Below are 15426 nucleotides of genomic sequence, written 5' to 3' on the forward strand. Positions count from 1 at the left end.
ATTTAATATATCTTAATGAATAACATATCAATCAATCAATATATCTTATTAATGAAAATAGTGTGACACATTTAAGATTTGGGTTTTTTAAACGACAGTTCAAGGGTTACATTTGCAAAACTGGAGCATTGCAGACCCTCAAGAAAATCCACTCCCTCCCCCAAAGGACCGAGCACCCGCTGCCCGCCGGAATCTAGACTGACCCGCTCACTCCCTCCACCTCCCACCACTGTGGTGGGATTATACAGGCTGGAAGGGAGCACTTACTCTTTAGAAAACTTTTTCTCTGACCAACCATAGATCTCAAGCAAATAAGCAAATCCTTGTTTGAAGCCCGGCTGGGTCCCTTTGTGCAACCCCGGCCTTGTTGAGAAGCGTGTGGGTGCCGTTCGGCCCAGGCCTTTTCCAATGCCCGGCGAGTCTCACGTACTGACTTAACATTTTATCATGTCGCTAAAACATTACTCTTCTCTGTAAAGGATGACATGCTAGAGCCTCTTCCTGGCAAAAAGACCAAGAAATGCAAACATTAAAGCTGAGACATTAAATTAAGAAGCATGCACACATGCAGTCATTTCTGTCGCCGTGTAGCCTGGGCGGTCTCACCCGGGTCTTACTCACCACTGTGTGATTCGGTGTGTGATCACATCCCAGCGGCCCAGTGTCTCAGTAATTCCCCTAATGCAGCTAAATGGGCTGCTTTCCATTATATTAAAAAACAAAACAAAAAAACCCAGCAAGGCACGATCCAGAGTTTTCAGACACTTAGCATCTCAGTTATCATAGGCAACATCAAACTTAAAAACATTTAGGTTTAGACAGAAATATTATTTTATCTTCTGCTTTTGAAGAAAAAGTGGGGGAAGGAAGGCAGGGTGAGTGGTCCCCGTGTGGACCTCACCCTCCGCCGCAGGAGGTCTTGATGGGCCCTTCCAGCCACTCGTCTGGTCCTGGGGCTCTCCGTGCTCCCTTCCAGCGGGAACATGGCTCTAGTCACCAGGCCCTCAGCTCCCCCATGACCAAAATGTGTTAAAATGGGAGAAGATTTCTTAGTAGAGTTGTTTCTTAGTCAAGAAACTTGGAGTGTGGAGAAAGGACTCATACGCTGGGGACCACGGGTTTGTGGTCGGCGTGGGCTGCCGGCTGCTGTCCCCAGCCTTGGGCCTGGGCCCCGGGGGAGGGGGCCGGACCTGAAACGCAGGGGAATGCCCTCCCTACTTCCTAATTCCTGATTCTCTCTTCAGCTCTGGGGGCCTTCAGGCAGGTCAGGTTGCCAACTACCCTTTCGAGTGAAGACAGACAACCCTCAGAAAGTCCCATCGGAAATGCAGAAGAAGAGCTCGGCTGTTTAGCTCAGCTGTGCAGAGTGGAATGAGGTTTGGGGACCAGAACATTCGAGTGAGAATTGGATGGATTCCCCAGCATTTTGGACAAAAGTGCTGCCTGAGAGCCATTGGGGAGGGATGTTGCCCTTGAGGGGTGGGCATGGCCTTCGGGGAAAAGAGAGAGGAGAACAGGACGGGGGGCGGGAGGGCACCAAGGGCAAGCTCTGGGGTAGCAGCCTGGGGCCGCCAAGGCAGCTTGGGCCTCCCATCGGCGTCCCGCAGCGAGTTCTAGGGCACCTTCGGCGTTCCCATCGGCACAGTCGGGGACCCGGCCACTGCCACGGGGCGGTTGAGGGCCCCACTAGCCCATTCGCGGGCCCCGGAAGCCACGGTGTGTGTCAAGGGCTTGGCGCTCGGTGTGCGTGGGGCGCCCCTCGGTGAGCTCAGGGCCCCGGCGCAGGGCAAGGGCTCGCAGGGCCTGTCCACGGAGGACCTGTGTCAGGGTCAGGAGCGGGGCAGCCTGTCCCCGGTGAGCCCTGCAAGTCCCCGGCGTCCCGGGTGATGAGTGACTTCTCTGCGGCCAGAGCGCGGGGCCCGCGACAGAAGCACAAGCTCTGGGCGGGGAACGACCTTTACTCATCGGACCAGCGGGTCCTCGGGGCTCTCCTGGGGCCCGGGCCTGAGCTCCCGCACAGCCTGTCCCCCGGGCCCCAGACCCCAGGACCCCCAGACCCCGGCCCCCCGGCCCAGGCCGCCCTGCAGTGAGGCCTCCACGGTGGCTCGGGGCCCCGAGGCCGTGAGCAGGTGTCCCCAGGACAGGGCCTCCGTGTCCCCGAGTCCTCTGACTGCTGCTCGCTCCTCTCCACTTCGGCCGTTAGCCGTGGTTTGCGTTCGGACCACGGAGCTAGGACACGACCTTGTGCTGCCAAACAGCCCTCCCGCCCCACGTCGGGGGCACCTGAGCTGCGGGCCCCCCCCAATCCGGCCCCTGTAACCCACGTGCACCACCTGCCAGGACAGCACTGGTGGGCCCGGCCTCCCCCCTCGCTCTCTGCCTCCCGCTCCTGGTTCCAGCTGCTTCGGAGGGTACGGGGTAGGGGGGGGAAGCAGAGGGCCGGGCGAGAAGGGCCACAGGGCACGGGGCGCCCCTCCTCACACTCCCCTTCCAGACCCGGCGCTCAAGCGTTCCGAACGCCCAGCAGCGCCCGGAGGAGGCCGGCCTCCCCCTGAGAGCATCTCCCAGCCCTGCCTGGGGCCAGGCAGCAGGAGGCACCTGCCGTGCCCACCTGGACTCACGAGTCCCGTGGGCGGAGCTACTCGCTCTAGCGAAGTGGGAGTCATCTGGGCCCAGCAGAGTCCTTCGCATCACAACAGCCTTCAGACGCTTGGCCCCGGCTCTGCCGTCCTGGCTGAGCCTGCTTTTCTTCAAACCTAACAAGATAGGGAAGAGGAGATGAATTAAAAAAAAAAAAAATTGAACGGAAACGTCACCCAAATGGTAGACTCCAGCCAACTTCCCTTTGCTCATTGCCAGTTCCCATCCACTGATTCCCTTCCTTCGGGTTTGAGCACGTCGTCTGCTAATTCTCTTTCTCACGCGTGTCACTCAGCTCGAGAAAAGTCTCCTTAATATCATAGAAGTGGGGGTGACTGGGCGACGGGCACGGAGGAGGGCACTTGACGGGATGAGCACTGGGTGTTATGCTATAGGTGGGCAAGTTGAACACCAATAAAAAATAAATTAAATAAAAATATCATAGAAGGCACATGGCAATGAGATGCCCAGCTGAGTGGCCTGAGTTTCTGGAGTGAAAATTCGGGGGGCGCAGTCCCGGACCCCGAGAGCAGCATCATCACCTTTTGAGTGGATGGTGTGGGCTACCTGGACGAGCTAGTTTCCGTCCCCATCCTCCCATCCTGCTCCTGAGATAGTGTCCAGCGTGACTCTCCAGGGGTTCCCTGGGCACCCCGACACGGAGGGACGGTCGCCCTGCTGGTTCAGATCCAGGGCGGCGGAGATAACACGCAGGCCGCTGTGTAAACGCGGGTGCCCACTTGAGAAGGCGAGTGTCTGGAGTCAAATGGAAAGTTTTGCAACGAGTACCATGTTTTTCTACCTCTTTATTCCAGGGGTGTTATTCTCTGTATTTAGACATCCTAAATTCGGCTTCATGTCCACGCCACTGTTATGTCATTATTAGTAATTCCAATTTCTCGTTTAGTTTCCATGCAAGGTAGGGCTTGCTTGTGAAATACACTGGCAGAGACGCCGTTCTATATTTAGCGAAAGAGATGCTATCTCTGAATTACAGGGAAGTGATTACATCAAGGTCCTCTATTGATGAAATAAACCACAAGAAAGAAATAAGTGTACGAGAGGAACAACATCCTAAAAGTCACTAAGAACCAGAGCCGCTTGGCTTTCTTGCATCTGAAGATTCCTTCGCCCACGAGCATCTTCCAAGCGGATGAGCTCTATGGCCTTTGTGCCCTCGGTGCGGGTGGGAGGGACGCTGGAGAACGACAACAGTGTTAACGACTGTTTATTCTAGATCCTAAGAAAATTACCCGCTCTATGGATGGCTGCGCATCTGAGCCACAAAACCACAGGGTAATTGGATGTGCTTCAAGGAAGGCATAGGGAGCATGGCACGATTGTCACTTTGGCTTCCTATTGCCCCCAATCCTGGCCATCTGTCCGCTCTGCTATATGAGGAAACTGAGGCACGGAGAGGGATAGGAGCCTGCCTAGGACCAGATCTCTGCCCAAGCTGGGACTCCATCTTTCCACTTTGCTATATGAGGAAACTGAGGCACGGAGAGGGATAGGAGCCTGCCTAGGACCAGATCTCTGCCCGAGCTGGGACTCCACCAAGTCTTCAGCCTCTCTGTCCCATTCTTGCCATGAAACAAAGGAGCTCCCTCGGCTTCTAGCGAGCAGGGCTATCCAGGAGGAGGACAGTGCAAGCTCCGCCGTATTACCCGGTAAAATATGATGCAACCCACAAAAGTGAGTCACTTACGTGATTTTAGACTTCCTGGCAGCCACATGGGTGAAGGAGATGTGGTCTATGTATGCGATGGAGGGTTACTCAGCCACCAGGAAGGAGGGACACCCACCCTTTACACTGATGTGGGCGGAACTGGAGGGGATTATGCTGGGTGAGGTACGTGAATCAGAGAAAGACACTTGTCATATGGTTTCACCCATATGTGGAATATAGGAAAGAGAGCAGAGGATTGTGAGGGAAGGGAGGGAAAATTGAATGGGAAGAAATCAGAGAGGGACACAAACCACGAGGGACTCTAACTCTGGGGGACAAACTGAGGGTTGCTGGAGGGGACGCAGGCAGGGGACAGGGTGACGGGGTGAGGGGCACTGACGGGGGGCACCTGACGGGATGAGCGCCGGGCGTTACACGCAACGGAGGAATTATCGAAAACTACATCTGAAACTGATAATGTTGGCTGATTGAATTTAAATTTAAAAAAATGTAAAACAGGTAAAGGAAAAAAAAAGAATGAAAAGAAGCAGGGGGAATTAGTTTTGCGAATATATTTTATATAAAATCCAGTCTATCCAACATTATCCTTCTAATGTACTCAATATGAAACAATTGCTTGGGCACCCGGGTGGCTCAGCGGTTGAGCATCTGGCGTGACCCCGGGGTCCTGGGATCGAGTCCCGCGTCGGGCTCCCTGCAGGGAGCCTGCTTCTCCCTCTGCCTGGGTCTCTGTCTCTCTCTGTGTATTTCTCATGAATAAATAAAAATCTTTTTTAAAAAAGAAACAATTGTTAATGAGCTATTTTACATTCTTTTTCTGTAGATGCATATCTCAGTGCAGGCTACCCACATTTCAAGCGCTCCATGTCACACGTGGCCAGAGCATCTACTCGACTGTGAACGTACAGACGAGACGTGGCTCAGGGGTCGTGAGCCCTGGGTTCCCATTCTGGTGCTGCCACTCACATGTGTGATCTTAGACCATCTCCTAATCTCCTTGAACTCACATCTCCACAAATGTAAAATGAGGATCTGATCCGGCCAAGTCCAAGATGTCCAGGAAGCAGCCCTCTTGGTTCCTGGCACCTAGTGGCACACCTCCATCTATTATTATGACCGAGGCCAGTGTTCCATTAGGTAAAGTTCCTGTCATTCAGCTGATTCAGGGTCACACTCGGGTACGGATCACTGGTGGTGAGTAACTTGATTCGACTTTTTAAAATAAAAACTTGGAATGAAAACCTGTGTTCCAAACCTTGGGCTTGGATATGGGATTTTGATATTTAGAAAGACAGAGTTCCTCTATATGGGTTTGGAGGTGGGGGGGAAGGCGGCATTTAGGAACTTCCTGTACTTGGTGATTTTTCTGTAAACCTAAACCTCTTCTGAAAAATAAAGCCTATATTAAAATAAATAATAAAATATGTATATAAATATATATTTAAATATTTATATAAATATATATTCATATAATTGATTATATTTTATATTTAAGACTTAATATAATATTTATATATAATATAATAATAAATTATATATTATTAATATAATAAATTATATTTATATAAATATATTTATATATATTTCTATAAATATATTTATATAAATATAGATATATATTTTTATACATACAAATATATATATTTTCATATATATAAATATAAATATATATAAATATAAATATATAAATGTATTTCTATAAATATAAATATATAAATGTATTTCTATAAATATATAAATAAAGCCTATAGAAAGAAGACGGGGTCATTGCCATCTAGCTGATTACAATCAGCACCCCTGTTAGCCTGACAGGGTCTTTGTGCAAGTTGGACAAAGGCGCCTCTTTCTTAAAGTATTTTATCTCCAGCAAACAGGAAGTTGTACTAACAAATACATAAATATTATATATGTGTATATTTATAAATACAACTCCATTAACTATGAGATGGATGGTGCCCCTAGAGTTGTGCAGTGTACAACCTACACAACAGTGCACAACGGCCCTGCTTTACATTGGTCCGCGGAGGGAGGTATGCCAACGAATTAGTTACTTAGACTAACAGTAACAGGGACACGACAAAACCACAGGAAGGCAGAAGATAAAGGAGGTACAAGCCCGGGAAGAGAAGTGGAAGAGGTCAGGAAGGAAATGGGGGAAGCAGATGGATGACACAGTCACGTGTGCTGGATTCCAGCTAGAGGCCGTGGCCCACTGTGACTTGTCCAGGATTCTGATGTCACTGGTCTGTGCAGGTTGAGTGTCTGTTTATGGATTTCCAGGCTGTCTCGAGGACTGAGGATGCCTCACTTGTACCACAAGCCGTGTGAGCGCGAGACACCCCGTTAAGCCTTCCAACGCCCTGGGGACAATATGTGTACCCGGAAATGATCCTTCTCCCCTCTGGGTGTCACCAGCGCCTACAACAGGCCTGGAAACACGTTGAGCTCCCACAAAGGCTGAAACATGGACCAGCACCAGGGCTTGAGCAAACGTGTTTTCCCAGTGGTGGGTGACATCGGGCTCCTTCGTCCACGCCCTTTGGCCCAGATGCCCATGGAAACAGATGCTCTGCAGATCGCCAACTCCCGGTTGGTGCCAGGGATTTCAGTGCCACGGTATTGCCCTTATTCACTAGACAACTCCACCAAACCAGCCTTAGGTCCGTGGAGATCCGCAACCACAGCCCGTTTTCATGAGTCTTTCGTCACGAGTTACAAAAGCCCAAGCTCAAGGCTCAAGGCTCAAGGCTCAGGCTCACGGTGAAGGTCAAAGTGCAGCGTGGGGCTCGGGGACCTGCATGCTGCTGCCGCGCAGTAGGAGAGGGGGAGCTCCTTCTCCGTTTGCCTCCAGCATGCACGCAGTCAGGGTCAGACCCCGTAGCTACCTCAAACCACACCCTCACAGGGACAGTCTTGGCTGTGCAAAGAGCTGGGGAGAGACCGTCGGTGAGCCCACAGCCACCAGGGGTTACACTCACGTCCTAACCATGCAGACAGACAGACGACAGGAGAAAAATCAGAACCGCTCGACAGCAGAACAGACCCAGCCTTGCCAATCCCATGGAGGCCATCAGAAGGCACAGGCTTGCAGAGGTAGGTCTTCAAGACGTGGTAATCCCCCATTTCCATTGTAATTCTCCAGAAACAATCCATTTTCATTCTGCCTCTCCAGCTCTATTGTGTGTCTACAAAAATGGTAAATGAACAAAGATATTCATGGGAATTAAATACACCAACTCGAGGGCAGCAGCTGCACCTCATAGCCGTTAGTGGTGGCCAGGCAGAGGGGCATCTGTTCTCTCAGTATCTGCATGTTTGAGGTATCTCGGTGACAAACCTCCAGCAAAGAAGGTAAATGGATGGCGGATAAGCACACACAAAGATGATCTGTAGAATTAGTTATCGGAGAAATTCAAACTACCAAGACTAATGTAAACCTATAAGAATGGCTACAATAGGGACACCTGGGTGGCTCAGCGGTTGAGTGTCTGCCTTTGGCCCAGGGCGTGATCCCGGAGACCCCGGATCAAGTCCCACGTCCGGCTCCCTGCAGGGAGCCTGCTTTTCCCTCTGCCTGTGTCTCCGCCTGCCTCTCCCTGTGTCTCTCATGAATAAATAAATAAATAATCTTAAAAAAAAAAAAAAAAAGAATGGCTAAAATAAGAAAAAAAAAAAAAACCCTGAAAAAAATGACATTGGCAAGGATGTGGAGCAACCAAAATTCCCATATGTTGTTGGTAAGAAGACAAAATGCTACAACCACTTAGGTAGACAGTTTGGTGGGGTTCTTTTATAAACTCAAACGTGCACTTAACCTATGACCACAATGCCCTCCTCCTACGCATTTAACCAAGAAAACTGAAAACTTATTTTTGCAGAAACATGAATTAATCTTAAATGACTTTTTTTTTTTTAAGTGAAAGAAGCAAGACTCAAAAGCTACGTATGGGGTGATTCCACTTACATGACATTCTAGAAAAGGCCAAAAAGTATCAGAGAAGAGATCAGGGGATGCTGGGGGTGAGAGCAGAGGGGAAGTTTTGGGGAATGACGGGACTGTCCAGACTCCTGACTGGTGGTAGTTTCCCAATTCTATGCTTTTGTACAACAGAAAGAGTGGATCTTAGTACATGTCGAGGTCTTTATGAGTCTGCATCCGAAGCACTTGTTTCTGATGGCTCCGGAGCTCAGAAAATTGTTTCCCCTTGTGCAGAATGCCATGGAGTTCTGTTATTTCTAACAGATCATGTTGACAGAAGAGCCAGACATAAATTTATAGAAGAAAAAGAAAGGAAGAGAGACGGCGGCCGATGTCACTAGGGCTGTCTGCCGAGCGTGCACTTCTCAGGGTCAGGGAAGAGGAGGGCTCCGTGGGGCGGCAGGTGCAGGCAGGTGTCAGGAGGACCGGCGGCCCCGACCGTCCAGCAGTGTCTCCCACCTTTATGGCTGGCGCCGCTGCCCTTGTGGGCCGGGTCTTGCTCATTTTACGTCCTCAGCCACCTGCGAACGGTGTGAGACATCCGGTGACTGATGAGGATGCGCGAGCTGGGCTGGCTCTGCCCCTCGCACGAGGATGGGAACCGCCGGAGACCCTAAAAGGTGACCCCTCGCTGGGGAGCGGTTGTGCAGCACCTCAGGTCACGTGCACTCATATTAGCCTTTGGTTAAAGTGAGGATTCCCTTGACTGTGCAACGGGCAGCGTGGCTCTGGAGGGCCTCGGGGCAACCCCGTGGGGCCCAGCAGGGGTGCACGGGCCGCCTCCGCCCGCTCCCACCAGCAGGCTGGCCCGGAGCCGCTTGTGCAAGGCAGGGGTGAGGAGGCGCGGGCTGCGGGCGTGCTCCCAGGGCACCGACACTCCTCGCCAGGGCTCTTGGTTCACTCTGCGGCCTCCAGCAACCGTCCACGCTCGCAGGGAAAACGCCCAGGTCAAACACAGTTCCTCAGTTGCTAGAAATGCCTGGGCTTCCCCCAAATCCTTGGTCTTATTCATCGGCATGAACTGAAATGCAAAAGGCGATTTGCCCACACGTTGGCCTCATTTGTTTTTGATTAACATTGACTTCGGGTTAGAAGGGAAAGAAGAGCCGCAGCGAGGCCAGGGCGGGACAGCCAGGGCTCAGGTCTGCAGAGCTGCGGGCACAGGCTCTGTCTCCCCCGATGCATAAAGCCGCCGCCGCGCCGGATGCCACCTGGGGAGCCGGAGGCCTCAACCCTGCGTTTAGAATCGGGGAGCCCTGGGAGAAAGCCCACGCCCTTCGACCTCCGGGCCCCAGTCAGGGCCGGTCCCCAGCTCCCGGCCCAGGAGACACGTCTTCCACGAACGAGGCTGCACACTTTGCGGGGGTCACGCAAGCGAGCGTCTGCATAGGGCTGCACAGTCGCGCCGGTTCGTTGCCGCGCTGACTCCTGAGCTAAATGCTCTCCGCGGACTTGACCCCGAGTGATGTGACTGTTCCTTCGGATCAATTCCATTGGCAACTACTGCGACTATTCAAAAGAACATGTTGCATTCTGCTCTGGAAAGAGTTCGGGAGGAGGATACCGGGCTCTGAGCCAGGGCCGGAGGATGGGGAGATGAAGGAAACTTGGATTTTAATCTTTTTCTTAATATGTGCAACATAACATTTGCCATCTACCATTTTCAAGTGTGTACTTCAGTGGCGCCAAGTACACTCGCGTTGTTGTGCAACCAGCACCACAGAAGTCCTCATCCCTGCACCCAGTAACCCCTCCTTCTTCCACCACCCCGGCCCCCGGCCACCACTCCTCTACCTCCTGTGTCTATGAATTGGCTACTCTAGGTACCTCGTATGAGTGGGATCATACGGTTTGTGTCCTTTTGTGTTTGGCTCACTTCGCCATGTGTAACGTCTTCAAAGTTCACGCATGTTGTTGCGTGTGTCAGAATCGCCTTCCTTGTTAAATGGAACACTATTCCATTGTATGCACCTGCCACGTTATGCCCGACTGTTGGCATATATTCCATTGTATGGAATATTGTATGCCCAACCGTCCATGTATTCCATTGTATGCACCTGCCACGCTATGCCCAACCGTTCTCCTACTCCGGGTGGAGTTGCTTGGGTTGCTTCACCTTGTAACTATTATGGATAATGCAGCTATGAACATTGGGGCACAAATATCTACTCAAGGGCCTGCTCTCATGCCTCTTGGGTATATATGTATCCAGAAGTGGAATTGCTTGATCATATGTCAATTCTACGTGTGACTTTTAGAGGAACCGCCATACCGTTTTCCACAGTGGTTGCACCATCGTAAACCTCCACTCTGTCTTAGCTTGGCTTGGATAACAGAGTTCCACACACAGACTGGGTTGTTTATACACAACACTTTTTATTTTCTCACAGTTCTGGAGGCCGGGAAGTCCAAGGTCATGATGCTGGAGGATTTGGTGTGGTGTAAGATGAAAATAAAAAAAATGGAGTCACTTGCGTCGCGGTGATTTAAAATGGAGCTGAGGAGCCGTGAAGGAGATGGGCCTCGTGTACATCCTTCGGGGAGGAACCATGAACTTTTGAACTGGGCCAAATTGCAGGTATTCCAAGGATCCAGCCCAAGTTATACCAAAAACATTCTACCGTAGGAGCCTTTGCTTAGTGGTAGCCTTAGCAACCAATTATATTCGATCGAGATTAGTTTTCTGGCACCAACACCAATCCAAATTCTCTGTTGATAACCTTAGCCATGGCAACTTCATACTAGACACATTGCCAAAGGCAAGGGAAACAAAAGCAAAAATGAACTATTGGGATTTCATCAAGATAAGAAGTTTCTACACAAAAAAGAAAACAATAAATAAAACTAAAAGGCAGCCCATGGAATGGGAGAAGATATCTGCATATAACATATCAGATAAAGGGCTGCGAGTATCCAAGATCTATAAGGAACTTATCAAACTCAACACCCCCAAAAAACAAATAATCCAGTTAGGAAATGGGCAGAAGACGTGAATAGATATTTTTCCAAAGAAGACATCCACAGGGTTAACAGACGCATGAAAAAGGGTTCAACATCACACATCAGCAGGGAAATACAAATTAAAGCCACAATGAGATACCACCTCACCCTGGTCAGAATGGCTGACATGAACAAGACGAGAAACAACAGGTATTGGTGAGGATGCGGAGAAAAGGGGAGCCCTCTTGCCCTGTTGGTGGGAACGCAAACTGGTGCAGCCCCTTCCTCACAAAGTTAAAAATAGAATTACCCTGTGATCTAACGATAGTGCTGCTAGGTATTTACCCAAAGGATGCAAAAATGCAGATTTTTTTAAGGGGTCCATGCACCGTGAGGTTTATAGCAGCCTCTCAACGGAAGCCAAACTATGGAGAGAGCCCAAATGTCTCTTGACTGATGACTGGATAAAGAAGATACAGCGGACGTACAATGGAATATTCCTCAGCCATTAAAAATGAAATCTTGTCATTTGCAATGACTTAGCTGGAGCTAGTGTTTTGTGCTAAGCAGGATAAATCAGAGAAAGACAAATGCTGTATGGTTTCACTCATGTAGAATTTAGGAAACAAAACAGAGGAACATATGGGACGGGGAAAAAAAAAAAAAGAAAAGAGAAGGAAACAAACCGTAAGAGACTCTTAAAGATAGAGAACAAATAGGGCTGTGGAGGGGAGGAGGCAGGAAGATGGGCTAGACGGGTGGTGGGAATTGAGGAGGGCGCTTTTTATAATAAGCACGCAGTGTTGCATGTAAGGGATGAATCCGTGAATTCTACTCCTTACGCCAGGGCAGCACTCCTTAATTTTTATTTAAATGAAAATTTTATTTTTAGAAATATTTTTAATAAGTAAAATTTAAAAATAGTTAAAAACTTTAAAAAATATTTAAAAAAAACTCGTAATTTTATTTAAATAAAAATTTGAAGACACAAAATAAAACAAAACCAACTTCTTTGTATGTAATATATACTAGTACTCCCTTTGTCTTTAAAAACTCTTAACTTTTTTTTCTCCAGGGGGTCACTATTTAGGTTCAAATCTGTACTCCTCAAATTGCAATTCTGAGACCCCCCAAATCATTGCTTTTTAAAATTTTTTTTTATTTTTTTAAGCTCTGCCTTTTTTTCTTGGTGGTGTTGTCTAGTGAGAGCTTCCTGATTCATAGATGGTGTGGAAGGGTCGAGGGTGCTCTCTGCGGTCTCTTTTATAAGGACACTAATCCCACGATAGTGGTGACCTCATAACTTAATTAAGGCCCCACCTCCTCGCATCATCACCGTGAGGGTTAGGGTTTCAGCATATGGATTTGCAGGGGCCACAGGCATTCATCTTAAACCACACCAGGACTATATCTTCTTTAAGTTAGAGACAGACGGGCGTAAGATGCGATTTTAACCACGTCGAGTTCGTGGCCAGGAGGGGTGCGTGCAGTGGCAGCTGGAGGCGCGAGCGAGTGCACCAGTGTGCAAGCATTTTCAGGGCACGCTTCTTCAAAGAGACGTGTCCTCAGTCACATTTTGAAGGAGGGCCCAGAGGCAGGAGACAGTGATGAAAACAAACATTCTGGGACGCCCGGGTGGCTCAGGGGTTGAGCGCCTGTCTTTGGCCCAGGGCATGATCCTGGGGTCCCGGGATCGAGTCCCAGGTCGGGCTCCCTGCATGGAGCCTGCTTCTCCCTCTGCCTGGGTCTCTGCCTCTGTCTCTGTGTGTATAAATAACCTGAATAAATAAATAAAATTAAATAAATAAAATAAATAAATAAATAAATAAATAAATAAATAAATAAATAAAATGAATAAATAAATAAAATTAGAAAAAAAACCCTGAAAGCTCTTCTTAGCCCCTCGGCTCTGGACCTCATTAGACACCTTTCCTCACCAACAGCGGCACCAGGAACTGCCAGGAATCACCTTAAATGCACTTATCCACTTAAAATGTAAAAACAGTGACTTTTCAATCATTCGTTATATTCCAAGCATATACCACCAAAGAGAGGACAGCAGCAGTGACCCTCTGAACTCCCTGCCAGCTCCAATAATTCTCCACTCGTGCCCAGGATCGTTCACAAGCATCCCGCTACCCCTCATCCCCAGGATTGTTTTGAAATAAATCCCAGTCACCACGGCAAGAAATTAATTTTAAAAGCACACATACAAGCACACATACCTCCAAAGGCCTTTTCTTTGACGTAAATATATACTGAAAATCAATTGAAGATTTGTTAAATATCTATCAATTTGCATTGTTTAGATTCATCTGGATTCACCGGAAAAAAACGAAAACCTTAATATTTCCTCACATAAATGCACCGAAGACATTTTGCTGATCTAATTGCATCAAGCGTCAGATTCTAGGGTGTGTTCATTTTCCAAAAATAGGGCCAAAAAGAGCATCATGCAGTATTAGGAAACAGGAGAAAGTCTAATTTCCCGGGAGAGCTCTGCTGGTCGGCTCAAGGCTGTGCGGAGCCACCCCGCGAGGCTGCCTGAGGCCCTGGGCCCAGGGGCCTCCCGGGGACGGGGACCCTGACCTGAGAGCCACGACCGGGCAAGGCCGTCGCCGACGTTGGTCCCACTCGCGTCAGCACTTGTACCCGCGTCCTCACCCCGCGGGCCCGTCCTGTGCCCGGGGCTCAGCTGTCGGGTCTGGAGTCGAGACACAGGTGCAGCTCCGACCCCAGCGCCACCCGGGCAGGTGCACCGGCGCCTCCCAGGGCTCTCGGCCGCTCCGCCTTCCTGGTCACCTGCACCCACCGCAGAGCCGCGGCCACTCCCGGGCTGTCCGTGTGCAGATGGGGGGGTCCAGCCGAGACCCCCTGGCCGGGGCTTGGGGAGGGGGTCCAGCCGAGTCCCCTGGGCAGCAGCTTGGGGAGCAGGCCCCCATGGGAGCCCTGGAGGCCGTGCCCCCGCAGGCCAGACCCCCCCCCACTGCTGGCAAAATCCATCCCCCCAAAACCATTCGTGCTGTTGGCCGACGCTCTGCTGTCCCCTCCCGCCCTGGGAACACTGTGCCGCCGCCTCCCTGCAGCTCAGCGCGGCCACACGGGTGACGTGGAGAGCAGGTGGCTCGTGTCCTCCAGGGGCACAGGGCAGGGAGCAAGCACACAGCTAACCACCCTGTCGCCGCCGCCTTGGGGGCCCTGCCTGCGACCCTACTGCGCCCGCCGCCCACTCCTGCTCCTGGCCCCGCGCTGCCTGGAGCCCCCGCTGCAGCCACAAGCACGATTTTCTGCCTCGTGTATGCAGACGGCAGAAAGTACAGGAGTCCCTGAAACAGGGTGGCTTGAGGAGGGCACACAGGGCCGAGTGGGGAAAGCGCCACCCCTGCCCCCCACAAGCTCCAGCTCGCCCGACCCCGCTGCCGCCTCCTCCACCACTAGGGCCCCTCACCCATGGATGGCGGCAACCAACATCCCAGCTGACCTCCCCCCTCAGTCCTGGGATTCAGGAATTTCTGTTTTTTTTGTTTGTTTTGGTTTTAAGGTTTATTTATTTATTTCAGAGAGAGAGAGAGAGAGACGGCATAGGGTGAGGGAGAGAGAACTTCACGCGGACTCTGCTGAGCACAGAGCCCGACTCTGGCCTCAATGTCATGACCCTGAGGCTGTGACCTAAGCCACATTCAGGAGTCAGATGCTTAAGTGAATGGGACACCCAGGTGCCCTAGAAATTTCTGTTTAAAAAATGGGACGGTCCCAGGCCAATCAGGACAAGTTGGTCACTTTCCTCATGTGTCTGTGGCCCCCGCTGCTGCATTTGTCATAGGCATGGTTAATTATTTCAACGCTCAGATTTCTTTTCTTCCCCTGACAACACACCATCTCCCCTTCTCTTTTTCTTCAGAATAAAAAGCAATATATATGGTGAGAAGCACTGCCCCCATGCTTCAGAAAACTGTGGGGCACCCTGTGACCACAAAGGGCCATGAAGAACCAGGCTGTGGAGCCAATGCCTCCTGGGCCTGCGGATGCTTGTGGTACCGTGAGTTCCAATTATCCTCACCTGCCCCAAGCAGGAGATTGAAAATGTCCCTTGTACCTGGGAGTTGAACAGGCCACAAAGACCGTGAAAATAAGCAAAGTAGACAAAGCAAACTAAATGTCTCCCTCCCACCTTCCA

Source organism: Canis lupus, chromosome 35 (genome assembly GCF_003254725.2).
Source record: "Canis lupus dingo isolate Sandy chromosome 35, ASM325472v2, whole genome shotgun sequence".
Classification (NCBI taxonomy): domain Eukaryota; kingdom Metazoa; phylum Chordata; class Mammalia; order Carnivora; family Canidae; genus Canis; species Canis lupus.